This window comes from Ascaphus truei, chromosome 1 (assembly GCF_040206685.1).
Source record: "Ascaphus truei isolate aAscTru1 chromosome 1, aAscTru1.hap1, whole genome shotgun sequence".
Classification (NCBI taxonomy): Eukaryota; Metazoa; Chordata; class Amphibia; order Anura; family Ascaphidae; genus Ascaphus; species Ascaphus truei.
Window position 1 is genome coordinate 15,786,671 of NC_134483.1, and position 21,150 is coordinate 15,807,820.

Consider the following 21,150-nt stretch of genomic DNA (forward strand, 5'->3'; position numbering starts at 1 on the left):
AGGTAGGCCATGAAAAACTGGATGGGAGCCATCAAACAGGCCAGTTACTCGGTAACAAATCAAAAAATCAAAAAAAATAAACACATGATTTTTTCTATGAATATTTGTTTGTGTTGTTGGTATGTCAACAAATGCATACATATTTTATAGTTTATAGTGTTTTTAATGTGTTGTGAAGGTGAAATTACTGTATGATAGACATGGAATTTAGTAAACTAGAATCACTGCTGTTTAAAGATATATGCAAATGGTTGGATCTGATATATTTAGCAAAATACATAGCAAGTAAAGAATCCCAAGGGGACTCAGAGTGAAAAATAACCCTTCCTTTGATCTAGATGACACGGATTTCATCAATACATGGAACAACATCTTGGATAGTTCATCATTTGAACTCATGAGACTCATCATTAACCAACACAAAAAGAAAATTGAATGGTTAGATAAAGAAATCAATGTCATCAAAGACAAATTGGAACCATTTGTTAACCATGCTACCTTTAGGCAAAATGATATCATTTTGCAAAAGAGGATAGAATATTTAGAGCAGGAGATTATCCTAGTCAAAGATAAAAAAAATTCCTAAGGGACCACATCGATTATGACAAAGGTAACCAGAGGAATTGGACAACTAAGAAACATATAGATCTCAATCACTCTCGTAACACACAGGAGGATAGGGAGCATCACACACCTACGGATGGCAACAGCCATAGAGAAGAAGCAACTAGACCCAAACATCAGAGCAGGGAAGGAGGCCACCAATCCCAATTTAGGCCATCAGACCACAGAGATTCCAAAGTAGAAACTAAGAACAAACACCATCCTAATGACAGGGAGATATATGACAATCATACACCACATATTAGATTTGCTGAGGACAATGACCACACTAAGGAAAGTGTTTTTTTAGGGGTACGAGACCCATGGAGTTCATGGGAAACAAAGAACTGATTCCAACCACTCAGGAATACAGGGTCACCAGCAGAACCAAAAAAGAGAAGGTGCAAAGAGGAAAACGAGGGAGAAGGAAGAGAAAGACGTTAATTGCTAGTGATCAGAATAAAAGCAGCATTTTTAATTTAAGTAAAATGTTTATCAAAATTTCAGACTAATGTGATAGAAAAAGGCCTTACATTCGCACCCACCAAAATGCCGAGTAATTTCAAGTTATTCATCGACGCAAATACATTTCTCAGAAAAATGACGGTCAAAAGGCACTTTATGAATATAGAAAGAGAGAGTAGACATGCAAAACTCTGATGATTTATTGCCTCAATAGGAAAGCCGTAGCTCATATCCATACCAACCTCAAACCCAAATCAATCTTTTATCCAAGCCACCAAAAGGGACACCATCTTGAAGTCTATCAGATGATAATTGAAGATTTTGATAAGTTGACCAAGGATAGTATACAATCAAAATTTAAACATAATCTGTCTAAAAAAAGAAAGAAGCCCTGAATAGCCTAATAAACAATGAAGAAATAATTAAAACAGGCCGATAAGGGATGGGGGGTTGTTATTCTCGATAACTTATTATATGGAAGAATCGTATAGAATACTTAACGACTGTAATACATACAAAACATTAGACAAATCTTATGAATATATTCCTGAAGGAATTAAAAATTCTATTAGCAAAGAGCAAATCAGAAGACATTCTAAACGAGAAAGAGTTTAGTTATCTATACAATGAAACCCAAAGTGCCATTATTTTATTTCACTTCAAAAATTCATAAAGTCCTGGTGCATCCCCCAGATAGACCCATAATTTCAGGGATAGATTCACTCACCACAAATCTGTCAGAATATATAGATTGCTTTCTGCAGAAATATGTAAAAATGTTAAAAATATGAGATCGTACATCAGGGACACTGCAGACATTATAAAATGCTTGGAGTCTAATATATGGCAGGAGAATTATATACTAGCTACATCGGACGTAACTTCACTCTACAGATCAATAACACACGAGGATGGCTGTAGAGCTATAGAAACTATCCTTAGAAAGGATGATGAATTAGGAGAAGACCAGGCCCTCTACCTTATCGAATGCATCAGGTTCATATTAATTAACATCTATTTCTGGTTTGATGAGAAATTTTATTTGCAGCAATGTGGAACGGCGATGGGGACCAGATTTGCTCCGAGCTACGCTAACATCTTCATGTGCCAGTGGGAAGATAGTACCATATGGCCCGTGACTGAGCTCGGGCAGATCTGGTCCTATATCGCCGTTTCATAGATGACATTGTAATTATCTGAGGAGGTGACCAAACATCACTAGAGTCCTTTTTAGCCTCATTTATTCAAAACAATCATAACTTTAAGTTCACATGCAAGATCAGCCATGTTGAGATCGAGTTCCTAGATCTAATTTTATATGTAGACAATGGCAGTCTTTAAACAAAAACCTACTTTAAGTCTATAGATTCTAATAATTTTATACTTGAGTCCAGCTGTCATGATCCTAGCTGCATCAAAAATATCCCTTACGGCCAGCTAAGAAGAGTCGAACGTAATTGTACTGACAGTACTGTATATGAGGAACAATCCAAAATTCTGGTGAAAAAATGTACAGATCGAAACTATAAAGAAGACACTATCACAACAGCTAAGGAAAAAGTAGACAAACTGAGTCATAAAGAATTGATAAATACATCTAAAAAAAAACACCAACGAGAGACCAAAACTTTGGGATTTCTTTTATTTCTGAATATAACAGAGAAGCCCATCAAATAAGGAAAATCATCCAGAGAAATTGGAATATTCTTCTAAATGACCCAATACTTAATCACTTACCTGAAACACCACGTGTAATTTTCAGTAAATCTCTTAATCTAAAGGGAAAATTGGCCCCCACAACATTAAGAAGGAAGGGGTCAACGACCGGTAATACCTGGTTAGATAAACCTAATGGATACTACGGCTGCATTATATGTAAAACCTGTATCCACAAACACACAGAGAAACTTACATTTAAATGTAACCATACTGGCAAAATATTTACCATAGAGAATTACAGTAACTGTAAGTCAGCCTATGTCATCTACTTGCTTGAATGTCCGTGTGGACTCCAATATATCGGTAGGACCTCACGTCCACTCAGAGAAAGAATATTGGAACACTTAGGCAATATTAGAAAAGGTTGACTTACCCACCAAGTGTCATTGCACTTTAAAATGAAATACCAGCCGGATCCTAAACACCTCACTTATAAAGGTATTGAACATATCCCCACACACTGGATGGGAGGTAACAGACTTAATACATTGGCAAAGCCGGAAACTTACTGGATACATAAAATGAATACTCTAGTTCCAAAAGGTTTAAACAAGGATATAAATATAGCAGCCCCTGACAAAGCCACATTGGAGAAACGCGTAGGGCGGGCATTCTATGAGCAGTGAGACGAGCAGACAAGCTGATTCCCCACCCCGGAGCAGTGAACTTTCAACAACTGAGACGAGATCTCGCGAGGGCTGAGGCCACATGATGCGTAAGTGATCGCGCGAGTTAGCTGGACTGTGAGCCGGCGTTCATCCACCACCGAGTGTGAGAGACTCGTTATTACTCTCAATTGCTCTTTTATGACTCACAGAATGTGAGTTGGATACCTATTTAGTTGCTTTACTAATTTTATATTTAAAAAGGTTTTACACTATATTGTTTTTCCTTTTTATTCCCTATCTTATCTCTCTATGAGATCTGTCTGCAAGACATAATTCCTATATACAGGCGCACTGCGACTGCTGTGGAATACCATGTTAACAGTTACCTTGAAGAACGGAGAGTTCCAGGCAGAGACACAAAAGACCCCCAAGCTGAGCTCCTGATCCCAGAGTGGATAAAAGGCTAATACTTACTTGTATAACTGTAAGTGCATATCTCACCAATTAATTATTCGAATTGTTTGACATACTACCTTATGATGTTTCTTTTTCCCTTTCTTTCTCTCCCTTTCTTATTTGCGCCTAGGTCAATATATATATGCAAATATAACTGTATGCTCATCTGCATGTCTTAGGCAGGTCTGCAACCCCGCCTTTCACCATTATCACCCAGCATACAGCACTTCCACTGCAGCAAGGGATTCTGGAAAATGACATGCAAATGAGCACACAGTGTCACTTTTTGCCTCAATAACCATTTTTAACATGGTTCCCTATAGGCTTAAGCTTGCTGCATGGTCACAGCTTTGAGCACAGCCAGGGTTAAGGTGCATACCCAGAAAACCACCCACAGACAGCTGTTTCGACCTTGATGGGTCTCATCGGTGAGGGGTTGATTTTACTGGGAATGCAAGAGAGGCTATGGGATAGGCTAAACCATAATACTGAGTTAAGTTATGGTGAGTAAAAAAAGTGACAAAAACCCTCCACAGGAAAGCAAATATGCAAATATAACTGTATGCTCATCTGCATGTCTTAGGCAGGTCTGCAACCCCGCCTTTCCCCATTATCACCCAGCATACAGCACTTCCATTGCAGCATTTCCCAGAATCCCTTGCTGCAGTGGAAGTGCTGTATGCTGGGTGATAATGGGGAAAGGCGGGGTTGCAGACCTGCCTAAGACATGCAGATGAGCATACAGTTATATTTGCTTTCCTGTGGAGGGTTTTTGTCACTTTTTTTACTCACCATAACTTAACTCAGTATTATATATATATATATATATATATATATATCAGAATAAATGAGTTCTTCAGTATTAGGTGATATATCTTTTTTTATTGGACTAAATTTATGTCATAGGACAAGCTTTCGAGAGTTCTCCTCTCTTCTTCAGGTCTTCAGTATTGCCGACCTGAAGAAGAGAGAACTCTTGAAAGCTTGTCCTATGACAAATTGTTAGTCCAATAAAAATGTATCACCTAATACTGAAGAACTCATTTATTCTGCACTATCGCAACTGGACTAACAAGGCTATTTTCTGGTATATATATATATATATATATATATATATATATATATATATATATATATATATATTTATTACACATACACACTTATTGTATTAAAATTACATTTGTGATTGTCCTGTGACTTATGTGAATCTATATGTATTGATATACTCTTGTGCGTCTTTTTCTTCCTCATTTATCCCTACAGAATCCAACTGTGCCCTAGTATAGACATAGTCCTGTTTATTTATACTCTTACTACATATTTTATTATATATTTTTATTTTTATTTGTGTTTATTTGTATTAAATCACACTTGTATTTCATGTAATTGTATATAGTTATATTCGATGCTCAGGTATGCAATCACATTAGGCTTTTTGGTGGTGATACTCACACATAGTATCACCTTTAATCTATGAGTGCCAATTTAGAATAGCAGGGGATACTGCCTATATAAACCCCACCACATAAGTCAGAAACAAATTCCTGATGAAGCTAAACAGCGAAACGCGTAGAATCCAGTTTCCTGACAGCAACAGAGTGATCTGCGCTGCAGTGATAGTGAACCCCCTGCTCAGTTCCGCCCAGAGACGAGTCGTCACCGGAAGTGACATAGGAGTTTGTGACGGAGGCACACGCCGTCCATTTGAGACGCTGAGGATCCTGTGTTTGCTTCGTGATTTCGTACCATGCCCTGTATTGTACTCCACAATGTGAGTTGCAGAGAGAGAAAGAGACCTAGGGCTACCAGCTCTCCTCGGCGCCCCTGGGCTGCAGAGCTGGCACTCTGTGCTAGGGTTCCCCTCCGTGGATGCCGTGTCCAACCCGGGGAGCAGACCCTTACCCTATGAGCAGTTGCCGGAGACTGGGGGTGCAGCTGGTGAGGGCTCTATCGCTTCTGGAGGAAGGACGGATTCCACACCATCCATCATCTGATGGTGGAGAACTTCCAGCGCTATGGCTCCATATACAGTGAGACCTTGGGTACGTACGACAGTGTGCACATCCTGCACCCGGGAGACGCGGCGTCTATGTTCCAGGTGGAGGGTCCCTACCCCAAGAGTCTCAGGGTGCAGCCGTGGGTGGAATATCATGACTATCGCAACAAGAGATACAGGGTGCTTCTCAAGAGCAAGCAGGAGTGGTGATGTCACCGGCTGGCGCTGAACCACGAGGTGCAGTCGGTCAGTGGGGTGGCCCGTTTCCTGACACTGCTGGACCAGGTGGGTCAGGACTTTGTCCACAAAGCTTACACTTAGGTGGAGAGGACCGGCTGGGGAAGTGGACAGCTGACTTGTCCAATGAGCTCTTCCGATTCGCACTGGAGTCTGTGTGCTACATCTTATATGGCCAACGTCTCGAACTCCTCCAGGATTATATAGACACAGCCTCAGAAGTGTGTAGACTCCGTGACTCATGTTCCAAATGACCACTCGATGCTGTATTTGCCTCCTCGCCTGCTCCGGGGCATCAACTCAAGAATATGGACTGACCATGTCCGAGCCACCATCTTTACCCCAGGCTGATAGCTGTATACAGGGTATAGACGGGGCCCTGACGCAGCGGTCAGACAGTGTATATTTCGGGGTCCTGTCCAGTCTTTTCCTGCATTAACCAAATTAAGGCCGTCCTTGAGCCCCTTATGGATTGTCCCTCTATTAATTCACTCAATAAAAAACTATCAGATGAACTAGATACCCTAGAAAGGAACATCCTCATAAATAAAATAAAAAAATTATGAGGGATGAGGAAGACTAAAGGGACGGAAAACAGAAGAAATGGGACAGATCTTCAACAAGAGACCAGAAGAAAAGGGATATGAGTAATTGCATGGTGGGGAGAGAAAGGAAGACATCCTTTAACCCACCAAGAGGTAGGAAGAGCTCAATTAAAAATAGCAATACTTCACCCCCCAAAAAATCAGAGGAAGAAGAGAAGAAGAGTAATACAAATGGAAAAGAGTTAAAACCCCAACAACAACATAAGGAAAAGAGCAGAGATAACCATCCCAATACCAGTCACCAGTCGGGCAGTTTTACAAGACACGACAGGGAATATGTGAGGGAGGCGGAGCAGAGACACCCTAACTATTACCATAGAAAAGGGGGGGACTCATATTGCCATACAAGGGACTATAGATATCCCAGGAATGATTGGCGGGATAGACGGGAACGCTCACCAAGATGGGAACGATCACCTAGGAGGGATAGATCATCCAGGAGGTCCAGGGAGGAAAGATCAAGAGAGAGGTATGATGATAGAAGAGAAAGGAGAGACTATAGAGATAGGAGGAGTGATCATGTTGCAAAAAAAAGCCCCATTTGGGAGCGTGCAGACAGAAACAGAACTGGGGTCTCTTTTTTAGAGCAGGCACCCCAGTCACCTATAGCGATAAAGAATCAGTTCTCCTGCCTGGACGACCCTGGAGTATCCGGGACAGCAGAGGGGAAAGGGAAAAAAAGAGGCAGAGAGGGAAAAGGGGAGGAAGGAAACGTCGGGAGCAAAAAGCCAACACATTGAGCAGTGTTTTTAACATAAGCTCAAAAGTATTGGATGAAGTACAAACGAAAGTTCTAGCTAAAGGATTAAATTTTGCACCCTCACGGGGCTTAAGTGGCTTTGATCTCTTTATAGATGCGCAGAAATACCTGTGCCAACTAACGATTAAACGTTTTTTTCTTAAAAGCAGAGTGAGTCAAGGAATAGGGCAATTTGCACAAATAAAAGCAATAACAGAGACTGATTTGATTGTGCCCGATAGATTTGTCCATTCAAACAGATCCAGTTTTTATCCAAGTCATTGAAAAGGACAGTACCTAGAGGTTTTTAATCGACTCATTATGGATGATTTCAAACAATTAGTCAATAAAGGGAGTAAATACCATGATTATTTAAATAAATAGGAAAGGCAAGCACTAAAAACCCTGAATGAAGATAACAGCATTACAATAAAACCTGCAGATAAAGGAGGGGGGGGGGGGTGGTAGTAATGGACACCAGCTATTACCTCTCAGAATCCCAACGTATTCTTAGCGATTCAAAAACCTATGAAAAACTCGAACGGGATCCCCCTAAGGCATATCAAGATGAGTTGACAAGCATTCTGAGTGAGGCAAAGGACATAGGGATCTTGGGTGAGAAAGAGTTCACTTATCTGTTAAAATCAGAACCAGTTAGGGCAGTGTTCTATTTTTTGCCCAAGATCCACAAAAACCGTTTGAAACCACCGGGGAGGCCCATTATTTCCGGTATTGGGTCCCTCACTCAGAATTTTTTGGAATATGTTGACATATACTTGCAAAAATATGCCACCAGTGCCAAATCGTATTTAAAGATACCTTATAGGTTTTAAATATTTTATCAATGTTACAGTGGCAGGAGAATTTTACGTTGGTAACTTGTGATGTTACCTCCTTATACACTTCCATCAGGCATGACTATGGTTGTGAAGCAGTAAGGGTTGCTTTGGAGGGTGACCCTCTGATCCCGCAGGAACAGAAATGTTTCTTGTTAGATGGAATAAAGTTTATTTTGAGACACAACCTTTTTTGGTTTGATGGATCTATGTTTCTACAGAAATGTGGTACAGCAATGGGGACTAGGTTTGCTCCAAGTTACGCCAATATTTTTATGGCCCACTGGGAAGAGACTAATATTTGGTCTGGTAACCCTTATGGAGCAAACATAGTCCTATGGAAAAGATACATCGATGATGTCATTTTCATCTGGCAGGGGAGTAAGGAAGCCCTGGATCTTTTCCTGGGCCACATCAATAACAACCAAGTAAACCTTACCTTCACATCAGAGAGTAGTTCCAGTAGCATCAACTTCCTTGACTTAACAATATATATTGAGAATAACATTATAAAAACTAAAATTTACTTCAAGGAGGTTGATGCTAACAATTTCCTCCTTAATAGCAGTTGTCACCACCATAGATAGTTGAATAATATACCCTATGGCCAATTTCGCCGTATTAGGCGCAACTGCACAGAGATGGAGGTTTTTAGCGAGCAGGCAGAAATCTTGAGCAAAATTTGAGGAACGGGATTACAAACTAGAAGTGATTGAAAAAGCATTGTCTAGAACTCTACAGCTAAGCAAAGATGAACTTATGACGCCCAAACTTAAAAAAAGGCAACACAGATTATGTGGTACCTTTTATAACAAGATGAAGCTCACAAGATTGGCAATATCCTAAAAAAACGTTGGCACGTTTTGTGCAAGGATACGGTGTTAAGAGACCATCTACCAGAGGTACCGCGTGTTATTTTTAAAAGAGCGGAAAACATTAAAAACCAATTAGTTCCAAGTGTGTACAGAAAAGAGACAAAAACACAGAGTAACAACTGGCTACCCAAACCAATGGGCTTTTTAAAATGTTTTAATTGTAAAGCTTGTAAACATGCAATGAAAGATAAATTGAACTTCAGTAGTAATGTTACTAAATAAACTTTTAAAACCAAACATTTTATAGACTGTATAACAGTATTTGTTGTATACCTTCTTGAGTGCCCGTTTGGACTCCAGTATGTGGGCCTGACCTCAAGAAGTCTAAAGGTCTGCATACTGGAACATAGGCAACATTAGGAGAGGTTTGACCACTCACAGTGTCCTCCTGCATTTCAGCCAAGTACATGGGGGAGACCCAACGGGATTACTCTATAGGGGACTAGAGTTGTTCACTGAAAACTGGAGGGGTGGCGATAGACTCAGGCGTCTCAGTCAAAGGGAGACGTTCTGGATCTATCAATTGAAAACATTAAGCCCCAATGGTCTAAATGTAGATCTGGACATTGCAGCATTTATATAAATGTGTTCACAATCTGCAGCTCAAGACTATTTTGTCTTTTCCCAGCTACAATATCCAAAAAATTATATCTGTGCATTGTGTTCAATCCATCGTTAATTTTGTTTTATTTCCCCTTTTTTCCCCCATCTTTCTATTTTTAGATATATATATGTATCTGAAATGTTTTGAAAGTTTTCTATATGCGTTTTTAAATATATTAAATGGATGTTAATTTTTAATTTAAATACATTTTTAAGGTGCTAGGTTTTAAAGATTATTGTATAAAGAATGTAGTTTTAGAATTTTGTTTGCTTTATGATGTCTATATCTTTAAATTTGCTTTATAAATAATGCACAATTGAGTAAGGTACCTCTAGTGGTAACAACCAATCTTTAAGAGTTGTAGAGATTGAATAAGATATTTCATGGTTTTAAACATTATAAAGGTTGAAAGGAGAATACTCCTAATACAAGTAGTAATGTAGAGCAGTAAACAGCTCAATTATAACACAGTTACAAAGGAACCAATATGTAATTGGAATGTATTGAACACTAGGGAGATGTCTGTGTGAAACAGCCTTTTCCAATTAACAATTAGACATTGCAAAGGGTCTATATATGCTGATATGACCCTCCAACACCATTCTATGAGCCTGAGGAATCCGTTTGCACGGAGAAACGCGTTGCTCTATTTCCTACCTGTTTGTGTCCCACGGAAGCTTCCGTAGCCAGCTCAAACAGTCGCAGCTGCAGCCGAGCAGAGGTGTGCCATCTCTCTGCACTCCGGACGCGGAGACGGAGCATCTTGCGGCAGGACTTTGACATTGGGCAACGTTGGAGAGTCAGGGGGCTTTTTTTATTGTATGTGAGTTCACTGTAGATGTCTGGATGTCATTTAATAAATGTCTTTTTTAAATTTGTCAGCAAGATCCAGAGCAAGTTGCTGGACTTTCTCTGGATGGGGAAGCATTGGGTCTCTGCGGGAGTTGCGTGCCTCCCTTTGGAGGAGGGTGGACAGGGAGTGGTGTGTGTCTGCTCCCAAATACACACTTTCCGCCTCCAATACCTGCAGAGATACCTATTCGCATATCCGTCTCCGCAGTGGTGCCAGCTGGTGACCAGTTTCTTTCGCCAGCTGCGCAATATGGGGTATAACCGGCAACTGTTTATCATCAGGCCCAAGGAGTTAGGTAGAGACTTCTCGGTGCTGCCGGCATACTACCGGGACTTACTAAAGGCCTGGAACCAGGTCTCCGCGACCAGGAAGGGACAGGCGGTGGGGGTTGATTTCCTCGCCGAGCCCCTGCTGTATAATCCGGCAGTGGGGGCTCGGATGTTGGGTTCACCCTCTATTTGCTGCTGACTAATCCTGGCGTGGGTGACCAGAGTCGGGGATCTCCTGGACGACGGGCGATGGGACTGGGTAGGGATAGAGGTGCTCGCGCACCGTATGGGTCTGCTTACTGCCCGCGTCCCTCGTCGTTTGATCCAAGAGATTAAAGATGCCATCCACCCTGACTCACGCATCTTCATCGAGGGGGTATTGCAGACCGGAGAGCCCTGCCAACCTATCAACCCCAGCTCTCCGGATCTTTGCGTGGAACCAAGACCACGGCAACCCCCTCGGGCTCCTCTTTCCCCCAACCTCAGCATGTTGGGGGACATGTCCCCGGCATGTTTCCGCGGCATGCCGAGGAAAGGCCTGTACTCTCTCATGCTCCATATAGTGCACTACCTCGCCCTTGTCACCCTCCCCGGTACCATCTGGAGGTGGGTTCTTCCTGCGAACGAGGGAGAGGCGCCCCGGTGGAGGGAACTCTAATCGGAGTTGGTTCCCTGTCCCGCCGGGGATTTGAGTTGGAGAGTCCACCATGGTGCACTGAGCACGGGAGAGTATTTGGCCCACATCATAGACTCCTCCGCCAACTGTCCCTTCTGTGACGAGCGGGAGTCCGTGTATCACATTTATTTAAGCTGCGCCAGACTGCAGCCCCTCTTATCCACCTTGAGGAGCCTTCTCCTGCAGTTCTGGCTGCACTTTTCCCCTCACCTTTTTATTTTTGGGTGCCCAGTGTCCCGGGACAATAACCCTAGGGATCTCCTCGTCAACCTGCTCCTGGCATTGGCTAAGCTAGCCATTTAGAAGACAGGAAGCAGTGTTTGGAGAGGGGGACCCAACAAATATCGTGGCCATGTTCCGGGCGCTGGTGCACTCCCGTATCCGGGCAGAGTACACGCACGCCGAGTCCACTGGGACGGTTTCAGAGTTTGCCTCCCAGTGGGCATCAGGCGGTGTGCTCTGCTCGGTATCTCTAATTATGGATTCTTTTGAATTGACCCTTTATTTTTAGTGCACTTTATTTTATTTACAGTGCACATGTTGGTTTAATTTTTATATTTGTTTGGCTGTTTTTTCTTTGTTCTACTTGGCAACAAGCAGAATTGCTGTTCAACAAGCCGGCCAATCAGTCAAACCAGATCAAAATAGACCTCCCCGTCCCTTTTCTCTCTCACCTCACACCGACACTTGTTCACATACCTCTCACTTTATGCTGCTTCTTTTCTTATCCCCCACTCTCTGTCCCTCCCCTCTTACTAACACCGCTCCTTTCCCCTCTACTTTCCTCTTTTCCGCTGTACGCGGCGACCCTTCTCTTCCCCTTGCGCCTATCTCGGTGCCGCTTGTCATTTAAACTTCCTGCCGCCACCCTCTGTCCTCTGCAGTGCCTGTTTCTCAACAAGCTTGCCGGTCCGGCGCTCCTTGGCCATCTTTCGGGGCTTCCGGCCTTGGTTTCCCTGGACGCTGACGTCATCCGCCTGCGCCGGCCGGGTCCGTCCACGCGCCACCTCCAAGATGGCGTCGTCCTTTCCGGCTCCAGCTGATGACACGCTTCCGGGCCGCCGCCATTTTGGGTCTCACCAGTGCAGAGGTATGGGCGCACTGTCCTGCTTTCCGCTCTTCGCCCTCTTCCGGCTTCTGCACCTCACCGTGGATTCCCGCCAACTCAGGTACTTTCGCTATCTTGTGTAGGGGACATCTTTTGTGGAAAGTGCAGGCCGATTTTTTATTGGTTTTTTTTTTTTTTTTTGATCGGGGCCTTCCTTGGCTCGATGCTGTCAGAGGTAGTGTTCTGATGTTTGGTGGTCGCATCACTCCCTCTGGGGGTGGGGGCCTGTCTGTGGCATGGAACCTTTGGGATGTGGCGACAACTTTTTTTTTTTTTTTTAGCAGCTTAACTGAATGCAACTACTGCCGTAACTTTAACTTGAGGATGTCAGCATTTGAATTGGGCGCCATTTCTGCTCCCGCTCCGCTCATCTTGGCGCGGCCGAAGTACTCCGGCAGCCCCTTCTTTTTTGTCACCTTGGGCCCTTTCCTGGACATCCTGGGGCGATGTGTATGAGATTTGGGGTGTTTGGCAGCAGTTTAGGGGATTGTGTTAGGTTTCAGCTTTATCAGTAAAGCGAGGCAGGGAGCTCCTAACCTATGCGACCATGCTCCTTGCCGTCGCACATGCGCCTCTCGTGTTGGAGTCTTTTTAAATCAGATCAAATACATGTCACCTACTCAACATCTCACTGTCATTACTTTGGTAAAGGAGGAGCTTCCAAGGGTCACTGTGAATGTGAACAAGGACCATGGTATGTTTAATAGATTTAAATGTAATTGATGGACTCCTGATAAAGACCTGACTTGTAGAAGTATTGTTAAATACAGTAATATGTATAATTTCCATGGTAAATATGCTCTGAGGGAGTTCAACAATCTCTATCAAATGTCTTCGGGCGGCTTGTCAGTCCTCATCTATAGGTAAATAATTTTTTTTATTTTGTATAGTGATTATGAAGCAATATCTTGTTAAATAGATTAACCTAAGAAGCTGTTATACGTGGATTCAGTGGGCTCAAAAAAAATTCAAAATTATACAAAAGTAAAATTGGTACGTTAAGGGCGATTGAATCATTTTGACCCCGTCAATGCCCTATTGACATACAGTGTACGTCCTTAAAAGTGCCACCCCAGCGGCCCTTATGATGTACTGTACGTCATTGCCCCTTGCTCTTGGTACATGTCCATCCCCTCCCTGTAACGTCCGGCAAATCGCCAGAACTGAAGCAGCATTGCGTGATCGTTCCGAAAAGCGGTCACGTCATGCGGAAGAGCCAGAGGGTCCGTGGCCACGAGGATACACGACACCCCGGCACTGAAGCGCTGAATGAAGCCAATTGGACGGAATTTTAAATCTATGTAGCATTTGTAAAACTCTGCTTCACTTCTCTGACAATGTTTTGAAAAAGTCTGCTTATTCAGCGTCCTATCTGAATGTGAACTAATTTTTGTTTTGCAGGTGACCTGGCTGAAGTTACACCACCTCTCCCCTCCCAGCCAAGGTAAAAAAAACAAAAAAAAAACGCTTTGCATGATGATTTAGGTGCAGTTTTACACAAGTAACAGGAAAAAATGCAAAGCAGCATAATCATTTTGTTAGAGGGAACACGAACACTAAGGCTGAGTCCATAGGGACTTCAGCCGTGCGGAGGCTGAGGGAAAGCGGGTGCTTTCCCTGGCCTTAGTCCATGCGCTGTCTGGGGGCGACATCACAAAGCTGGTTCGCTCTCATTGGGCGAACCGCTCATGGGACCAGCCCTCCGCTCCCCTCAGCACGCAAATTTAAATCTGACTGTCACCTCCACACGACTGCGGGAGCATGTGCGAGCCCCTGCTAAAGCCGCTCTCATTGCGGCTGCAGCGACTGACTGGTAAGCGTGAGCATGGCTTAGCACGGGTAAGCGCTGAACATGCTCTCGCCCTAATAGAGTTAAACGGAAAAGTGTTCTCCCTCTCGCTTTCTATTTGATTAACAAACTTAAAGCAACAGGTCAGGCTGACATTTTTTTTAAATGTATTTCCCCCCCCCACCCCTTTAATATGTGCATCACTACAATCCACACACTAAGTAATTAACCAAGTTGCCGATCAATCCGTTCTCCTGTGATCAATCGGCGAAGATTCAGCTCGGGGGTTCATTAAATGGCTGTCAGTGCAGCAGAAGAAAACCAAAGATGCAAAGTTCAGTGGGGAAAAATCATGTGACCAGGCAGTCACTGGATGCAATTGGGACACTGCTAGAGAGAGGGCAGGGCTTAAAAAGGGGTGTGCCAGGGCCTGTTTCAGAAGGGGATGTGACTGTAAAAATGTTCCTATAGAAACAAAAAATGCTTAGTCCACTATTTTAGAGTTGTAGCAGGGTTTTTTTTTTTTTTAAACAATTATATTCTCATAGTACAGAACAGATTTAATAAAAAACACACGTAGGATATTACTTGGTCTGCAATTTTGAGTATATTGCTTCTACAACTTGTGTTAACATGTGTCTCGGCTGTTGAAGTCCAAAGCATTTGATCCCGTTACCCCTCCCCCCTTCCAAAAAAAGAAAATTATGCCAGTTGAGTTGTATGTTGTACATTTGGGGGTTTCTCCTCCTCTCTTTCCCCCCCTGTCCCCTCCTCCCCCAACTAAAATTTTACAATTAAGCAGTTGATGACCAAGTATTTATATTTATTTATGTAATTTATGATCAATTTCTGTACATTTTAGCTAAACCTATGTCCTCAGGTGTTATACGCCAAAAGCCCTCATGTTGCAGAGAATATTTAATGATATAAGACCTATTGTATACAGATTTAGTAAGACTTGTACTTCCAGTGCAATGGCCCCATATACAGGGAGATCTTGGGTACGTACGACAGTGTGCACATCCTGCACCTGGGAGACGCGGCGTCTATGTTCCAGGTGGAGGGTCCCTACCCCAAGAGTCTCAGTGTGCAGCCGTGGGTGGAATATCGTGACTAACGAGTTATGGGATGCTTCTCAAGAGCGGCCAGTGGACCAGGACTTTGTCCGCAGAGCTTACACTCAGGTGGAGAGGAGCGGCCGGGGGAAGTGGACAGCTGACTTGTCCAATGAGCTCTTCCGATTCACACTGGATTCTGTGTGCTACGTCTTATATGGCCAACGTCTGACTCCTCCAGGCACTGAGTCTCAGAAGTGTATAGACTTCATGACACATGTTCCAAACGACCACTCCGATGCTGTATTTGCCCCCTCGCCTGCTCCGGGGCATCAACTCAAGAATATGGACTGACCATGTCCGGGTCACCATCTTTAACCACGCTGATAGCTGTATACAGGGCCCTGAAGCAGTGGCCAGTGTATATTCCAGGGTCCTGTCCAGTCTTCTCCTGCAGGAGCAGCTTCCTCTAGAGGACATCAAGGCCAGTGACCGAGCTGATGGCCGGAGGAGTGGACACGACCTCCATGACACTGCAGTGGGCTATGTACGCTGGCCCGCTCTCCGGACGTGCAGGAGAGGCTTAGGTCAGAGGTCACTGCAGCCAGAGAGGTTTCTGGGAGTGACCTCGTCACCCTGCTAAAGAGCATCCCACTGGTCAAAGCTGCCGTGAAGGAAACGCTCAGGCTGCATCCCGTGGCGATCACCATGCAGAGATACACACAGCGGGAAACCGATCCAGAACTACCCTATACCCCAGGGGACTCTGGTCCAGGCCGGGCTGTATGCGATGGGTCGTAACCCGGACATCTTCCCATCCCCGGAACGTTTCTCTCCTGAGCACTGGCTGGGCAGATTATGCACCCACTTCAAAAGGTCTGGGTTTTGGATTCGGCAGTGTATAGGACGTAGGATCGCGGAGATGGAGATGCAGCTTTTCCTTGTACACGTATGTGAGACCCATCTGTGCGGTGACCATCTGCTCTCCCCAGAGCAGCCACCAGAGGGGGCAGCGTTCACGTCACACGTCTTGATAATCAGTGTCGATTCAATTTGATTGTTTTGATGCTGTATTTCAATACTTCGATGCAGAATTCCTGAGTTTTGATGTTGCATATCTAAGTTGATGCAGTATTTAGTTTCAATGCAGTATTTCTAAACGTCGATGCAGTACTGCTGTCATGATGGTGTTATCTCTTACGAGTCAGAAGGAATTGCTCCTCGTCCAAAGATTGAGATTCAATCTGCAATAATGAAAACTAAGTTCCTCAACAGAAGATATAGCCGTTCTTGTGTAAATAGGGCTTACAAACGAGCAAAAACAGACAGAGGGACACTCCTTTATTCCAAGAAACCCGAACATGAAGGTACCCAACCTATATGAATAATAGGGACCTATAATAAGCAATGGAGACAAATCAGAAACACACTCAATCAGCACTGGCACGTCCTCTTAGAGGATGACGATTAAAAAAAAAAAAGTCTTACATCCCCAGGCTTCCATAACATACAGACGCCCACCAAACCTCTCGGACCGATTGTGCACAGTCACTACCAAAGCCATAACACTACAACGTGGCTGGATGCCAACAAAGTAGTAGGTAATTATTGGTGTGGTGCCTGTAAGGCGTGCAAATATATTCAACCTTCAAAACAGTTTAATGGATCATGCGGGAACAAACAATATAGCATGAGAAATGTTATTAACTGCAAGACTGAAGGAGTAATATATTTGGCAACGTGTAAATGTGGGATGAAATGTGGGAAAAACATCACGGTGTCACAGTAGTGCTCGCCACAAACCTGGGTCGGACCGCGTGGCTGAGATGGGGTTGTAAAAGCACAGACCTTAGACCGCGCAGGCTGATCCGGATTGTGCAGTTCGTAGTCGTACGTAGCAGGGTCAGGACTGGAGAAGGCAGCAACGTCAGTAGACGATGTCAGGGTCAGGACTGGAGACATCAGGGTAAACGTTGTTCAAGCAGGAGTTTGGCAACAGGTAGTCAGGAGTTCCCCGCTTCAGCTTAGGAGCGTGAGCGCGGGAGTGGACTCTGCGCGTGTGGCGACCATAGCCCATGGTACTGGTCTCAGGAAGTGATAGGTAGACCGGAGTGGACACACCGCCTGGCAGCAGTGGTAGATCAGTGCTTCAGCGCAAGAGTCCTGAGCGGGCTGGAGAATCCTCCACTTCAGCGCAGGAACCAGGACACGGCCTCTGCAATAGAGAATGAGCAGCAGGCCCCAGGAAACAGGGAGCTGAAGTCAAAACAAGGAGAGTACTCCGCTTCAGCACAGGAGACAGGAACTAGGACAAAACAGAGTAGTAACGAGATAACAAGCCAGGGGCTTGTGGCAGAACACTCTGTGACACCCAGGAAGGACTATGCTCGGCAGAGAAGGATTGTGGGGAAGCAGTACTTAAAGGCCAGCGGGCCAATCCCCGAAGGAGGGTGTGAAGGCACTGCTCCAATGAGTGAGTACAAGGCTAGGTTGCAGTGATAGCTTGCACAGCTGCAGTAGATACCAGAGGGAGTGTTCAAGGACTGCACATGTCTGTGAGGCCAGGTAAGCAGTAAACTGAGGTGTGGATTCCTTACATTACCCCCCTCCTTCACGTGAGACCTCTGGGCGAACATGACCACTCAGAGTTGGGGGACCTGGAATTGTTCCTGAACTGTCTAGGATTGGGGGTAGAGTCGTGGTCCAGAGTCTCATGGTCACTCCTTTGTGTACCCCCACCCCCCGGTGAGAACTGCGGCCAGACAGGCCCATCCATGGGTCTCGGGGACACTGAGTTGTTCCTAAAGTTTTTTAGGCGGAAAGGGGATCCGTAAACGAGCAGTTCCTTGGTGAGTACTGTTCTAGGATATGAGAGTGGTGGTAGAGACATCATTGGTACGTGGCTCGCCCCGTGAAATGGCTTGGGAATCCAAGGCTGTGAAGAACCAGAGGGTTCCGGAGCAGAAACGGCAGAAGAACCCCCCACTGGGAGCCCAGTCTTTAGTAATGAGACAAGAATTTAGGATAAGCGGCCTTGATAGTTGATCGAATATACCAGGGCGACCTTCGGGACAGAAAGTCTTGACTGACCTCTGCATGTAGGAATTTGAGAGGGACTTCTCCTCCAGAGGTCTCCCAGGTATTGGTCAGCGAGAGTATTGGGTGGGTGGGACCATTTCCCAGTCTTGGTATGGAAGGTGACAAGGCAAGCAGTAAACCAGACATAGAGACCGAAATCTTGGGATACGTACAGAGTATTTCCAACTCAGAGGAAATAACAGGGGCCACAGAAGGTTCCGAGGGGGAAAACCATGGTTTCACAGAGGCAGAGAAGCAATCAGCAGTGGAGCTCCCAAATACTGGGGAACCCTCAGTGGGAGATAGTATTGTCTGGGAATTAGGAATAGGCTTTGGGGCTTTAATATCAGGAACTTGAGAATAAGGCAGAGCAAGGGTAGCGGCGGGAGGGAAGCCAACATCAGAAGCTGAAGTCTGTACTTCAGTGACAGGGGCCTGAGAGACAACAAGCAGCAAGTAGGAACCATGGAAACTCAATGGCAGACACCTTAGGAGAACGAGTCTTATCCAAAACTGCAAGGGCCCTAACCACAGGGGTACTTGACATGACAAAAACATGAATAGACGTGTTTACTAGTGCAAAAATTCTGATAACAGGACTCCTAGCCAGTGGTGAGGGTGTCTGGGTTTGACTAGTGAGAAAATCAGATACAGTGATAAGTGACTTAGAATCAATCACTGAGGTTCTAGGTTTGCTGGACATGTGTGAGAAAGTACCCTTTAAGACAGGAGCTTTAATTTTTACCCCGAGTAACCCAACGGTTGCTGGGGCATATTTAGACGCAGTGCTGAGGGACTGAGGTTTAGCAAGGGCAGGAAAACTAAATAGCTCAGATTTAAACACCAGGACTAAAAATATAGACAGGGTGGTCTCAGACTGTACTAAGGGCGCAACAACAGATATGCTGATCCCTGGAGGGTTTGCATGGGCAGAGAAATCAGGGGAACCAACAGCAAGGATGGCCACTGTAGGAAGAGATTCTGAATCTAAAGGGATGTTTTTAGCTCTCAGGGTATCAGGACCGTCAAGGCAAATTTCAGAGAGAGGGGAAACTGTGTGCAGGCTTCTAGCTAGCACATATGAAAAAGCATCACTTTTGACAGAAAGCAGTGTGTCAGCCAACATTCCTGGGAACACAACATGAACCCCAGGAGGGGCATAATGACCACTGTACGCTTTTAACCCTAAGCTTTGAGAAGAGGAGAACACAGACAGTACACGGGGGGTAATCATAACTGTACTGGTCTCTGAACTGGGTATTTGGTAAGGAGTGTCGGGGAAACCAGAAATGACTGCAGATTCCACGAGGTGGGGACTATGCGCTGAAGCAGGGATCACCGCTCTCTGGGTGACAGACTGGTTCAGCGAGATACCCGGGAGTGGGAACTCTGCGACCAAGCTTAGGGAAAAACCTGGTACCAAAATACCTTTAACTGGAATCAGAACTTTAGCTGAAGTTTCAGGGGGCACAGCAGCTGAAACTTGAGCTGAAGCAGGAGCTTTAATACAAAGACTAACTAAGGACTCCGCAACATTGGGGGAGTCATTTAATGCAACCTCTGCTGTCTGACTTGAGGGCACATTCTCTGAGGCTAGAACGGAGGCATTAGCTTGGAGGCAGCAAGAGTTTATAAGGGTTAATGCAGTTAATGCAGATAGTAGCTAGAGAAATATACGTATACTCCAGGGGAACCTCACAGGACTGATCAGCAGGGGTTAACGTAGACGTATCATTGGTGTCAGAGTACCCGGGCGTACAATCAGGGCTAGGTTCCGTGGCAGCTTCTACGTTAGGGGGCAGTGATAGTGGGTCAGTTTGGTCATTTCCTGGAGAGGGAGATAAGTCCCAAGGTTTAGCGACAGGACTGGCAGCACAGGGGGACTGCCAAGCGGCAGCGTAGCTGGCGAGGAGAGGGTCCTGTTCCTTTATGCAAATGTCCAAAGTCAGGGAAAGTACACAGTGTGTTTTGTGCGTGAGCCAACATGAAGAGAGGGTCCTGTTGTACTACGTGAATTTCCAATGATAAGGCCAAGGTATAGAGTGCATTTCGGGTGTTGGCAAGTTTGATATGATTCACATTATCCCAGGTTAAAAGGGAACCAGGGGAGTAAACACAAGCGGCCAGAGACTGTTTTAAGTCCTTGAGGCAGTAAGCCTTACTAATGAGATCATTACGGCATGGTCTTTGCAAAGGGGTTAAACCTTCATACATAATCTGATCTTCAATCAGGGGTAGCATTTCGCACAGATACTGGTTTTCAAACTGGGACTGGTCTACAGGCCGGGACAGGATTTCAGAAAGAAACATACCAACCCTCACCACAGGGCAGTCCGAGTTTGTGGGGCCGAGCATACTGTCACGGTTGTGCTCGCCACAAACCTGGGTCGGACCGCGTGGCTGAGGTGGTGTTGTAAAAGCACCGACCTTAGACCGCTGAGGGGAAGTGGACAGCTGACTTGTTCAATGAGCTCTTCCGATTCGCACTTGAGTCTTTGTGCTACGTCTTATATGGCCAACGTCTGACTGCTCCAGGATTATATAAACAGAGTCTCAGAAGTGTATAGACTCCATGACTC

The 21,150-nt window shown here is 44.7% G+C and overlaps 1 pseudogene; it reads left to right on the top strand.

Annotated features, from left to right (window-relative positions):
* The first annotated feature begins 926 nt into the window (after positions 1–926).
* Positions 927–16,550, top strand: LOC142468002 (cholesterol side-chain cleavage enzyme, mitochondrial-like; annotated as a pseudogene).
* The last annotated feature ends 4,600 nt before the right edge of the window (positions 16,551–21,150 follow it).